We start from the raw sequence: 3,779 nt of genomic DNA on the forward strand, positions 1-3,779 counted from the left end.
GCTCGCGGCACGTTGTGACCTTGCAGGTCGGCTATTTTCAAATAGCCAATGTATTAGATTTAAAGTGGTTGAACAGATTTTAATGCTATATTAACAAGTTTTACTGGGAATCCCCTGGAAGCCCCTTAAGGACCCCTTTTGAGAACCACTGAATTAGAGGTTCAACATAATGCTGCAAATGATCCTAGACTGACCTACTGTCCAACTCATCTCTGTAGGCTCAAAGTACTTCAGTACGTCTGAAGAGAATCTGCTGACGCCCCAGTGTGATATAAGCGCCCTCCGGACCTCATGGAGCGGCGAGACGTCCGACGGAGCCCAGGAGTTCAACGGGGGATCCTCCAGAGCATCTACTCCTCTGATCATAGTGTCTCCTTCGCATATGGACACTGCACTATTCGACATGGGCGCATGTACAGTTTACATGCAGTACGTTTACGAATGGCGATGAATCCTCCCTCTGCGCTGTTGTTGTCAGCAGCCATTATGATAACTCTGTAGCCGGACAGACGGGGGATGAGATTGAGAATGTGAACGGCAGCAGACTAGTCTATGCCTTGGACATCTAGAATCCTGCTCACTTCATACTGGGCATCTTGGTCAGGCCACAGTCCACTCCATGTAGGCCGGGCCCGGAACTCGCCGATGACTTTGCCACGCCTTCTCCTCTGAACCCTCTCAATCAAACGAGACTGCTGTCTGCCATGATGCTCAACAAGATGATGCCCTGTCTGAAGGCCTCTGTCTGAAGGATTACCAAACAGTTGCTGAACAATCCTCAGTAGAAACTACAGGACAACTCTCAGTGCATGACAATGTTTCATCAGAGAATCAACTCAGTACGAGCACCAGGATACAGGGAGAGTGGGCACCGAAACATTGTTGGCACCTTAATGTTAAATTGGCAATTTTGTTGCTAAATGTTAAAATAAAGAATTTGGAAAATGGTCTGAAGTAATGTAAAGCATAGAGAATCTGAACATGCTTGAACATTTGACATTTAAGGCCTAATACTTCTACAATTGCAACAAACCTACCAGCCAGTCATTATGGGCATAAACCAGAATAATTTAGGTCTGATAATGATGTACCATGCATGTTCAAATCATGTATACTTCACATTACTTTCAGACCATTGTCCAAATTCTTCATTTTTTACATTTTGGAAAAAGGTAGTCAATTTAACATTGAGGTGCCCACAATGTTTAGATGCCCACTCTTCCGGTTACCCTTCTTCATACTTGTCTGGACTGTTTACAGTCGTAGAAATCAGTCCATTTCTTTTTTCTTTCTTTTATCTTTATTTTGTATCACTTTATTTTTCTCCCCTTCCCCATCCCTCCCCCACATATTGTTATTGCTGTCATATTTTCCTTTCCAAAAAGAAATCAGTCCATTTCTAATCAGTTGTTTCCGTATATATTGTTGTGTGTATATTGTTGTGTGTATATATATGATCTATTATTGTATTGTTGTATATAGTTTTCTCTTTCATTAAATATAGAACTAACATTTTGGAGTCATAGTGAATTTATTCACATTAATATATCCCAACATAATTAATATAATGCAAGATCTAAGATACAAGCAAACACTGTGCTGTTATTTTATTAGTGCAAGTATTAACTAGGGTCTTCCAGCCTTAACTTCAAGAACATCAAGTTATGATTCACTGTACTGCCACAAGTGAGAAGTGCATGTTATGTTTCAGCATAATAATCTACATTTATTAGAGGTGACAGGCAATTTATATCTGATCTCTGGTAACCTTGAGCAGGCAAGAATCATGCATTGACAATTATATCAAGGTTTGGTACATAATCCATAATACACAAACATATTTACAAAACCCATGATGTGCAACAATATTTAAAATGCATTTGAGGCTAAAACTGGATAGCCTAAAACGGAGAACAGCAAAAAAATATCTAGCATACCTCACAGCACTATGTGAATTACAAAAATCTGAGTAGGAGAGATCAGACAGGTGAGTTCCATATTAGTGAAATAGAGAAGGCCAGATTACAATGGAATCTTATGACAATCTATTACTGACCTATATAGGTTGCAATTCAGTTAAACGTACAGAAACTGTTTTGGGTACATTCATACTGAAAATATAAGTTTTGCAAAGAAATAATAATGCAGAACAATCATACAAGTACTAAGGGAACATTACAAAATGAGAGACAGGAGTAGAAGGAAATTAGTTTGAATGACCAACTATAAACATTGAGCTCTACAAGCTGTCAAAGAAAAGGTCTCAAATCAAAATCTATGTTAAGGCCATTAGGGGCAAGGGTGTTGAGAGTGGAAATCCAGTAGGCCTCTCTGTTCAGAAGTGCTTTGTCAAGATCATCACCCGCTCTTCTGTTGACAGAGACTTTTTCAATGCCTTTATAACAGAGCAGAAATGTTGTTAAAATTATTCACTAATGTTCAAAGAATTTTGTAGATCGGCTATTTTCAAATAGCTGATGTACATATGGTTATAGTGGTTAAACTGATTTTGATGCTACATTAACTAATTTTGCTGCAGGACCCCCAAGGGTCCCCACTTTGAGAACCACTGATGCACAGGATATATGCATACAATACCAATTGGTATTATTGAAGGAGAGGAATAATCGACCGAAATAATATTTCTGAACACTTTTTGAGGAGTTAATAACACTGTAGATAAAGTGTAGTATAGTGTTATACTGGTATTCAAATAAGATAGATTGCTGATAAATGGGTAATTTGTAAGTAGTCTATATTCTTATTCTAAATCACGGGAAAGAAACATCTTTGATCATCGGTACATTGAGAATGAGCTGTGGAAGAGAAATATTCCTAGTACAATTAGAAGACGTTTTGAGAATGTATGTATGACAGCATCCCTTGACCAGGACAAGAGACTACTCGTAGATGGACAGGAGGTTGCAGTAGTGTATTTCAGGAATGGTTCCATGCCTCAGAACTACACCTCTGAACAGAGTTGGGAAGCTCGTCTGCTGATGGAGCGCTCTCTGGCTGTAAAGTGTCCAGACATCTTAACCCACCTTGCTGGTGGTTCTTCCCTCAGCAGCCCCAGGTGGTGGAGCAGATCAGAGCCACCTTCACTGGCCTCTACACACTTGATATGGGCCCTGAGGGAGACCAAACGGTGGCAATGGCTTTGTCTCAACCACACCAGTTTGTCCTGAAGCCCCAGAGGGAAGAAGGCGGTAACAATGTCTATGGATCAGGTACTGGAGCGAGTGAAGGAGAGCAATGAGAGGACTGCATACATTCTCATGGATAGGATCCGACCAAGTCCTGTGCACAACTACCTACTGAGGCGAGGCTCACCTCTCAAGCTCAGCAGCTGTGTCAGTGAACTGGGAGTGTTTGGAGCTTATGTTACGCAGGGCAAAGACATGGTAATGAATGAATGTGGGGGTCATCTGCTGAGGACAAAGAGTACTGAACATGCTGCTCCAGGTCAAAATATTTAATATTGCGATCAAATACTGGCAGCTAGGTGTTGGAGATGCCTGAAGCAAATCCGCCAAGATTTCCACTTGTTGACTTCGTTGAACTGAATAAAGTAATTCCTGTGTTGAATTTGTGGAGATGACTAAATCAAATTATATGTACATTGCAAAATGGCACTGGGCCATGTGTGACTTTAAAGCCTAATTTATACCGTTTGACAGCTTATATCAGAAAACAATTTTCAAGTGACAGTCATGAAATGGAGTATAAATAGGCTTAATCATCCCATCAGTATTGCAATGAAGCAAAGTCACTCAAAG

This window comes from Gymnoscopelus braueri (assembly GCF_963280865.1).
Source record: "Gymnoscopelus braueri genome assembly, chromosome: 17".
Lineage (NCBI taxonomy): Eukaryota > Metazoa > Chordata > Actinopteri > Myctophiformes > Myctophidae > Gymnoscopelus > Gymnoscopelus braueri.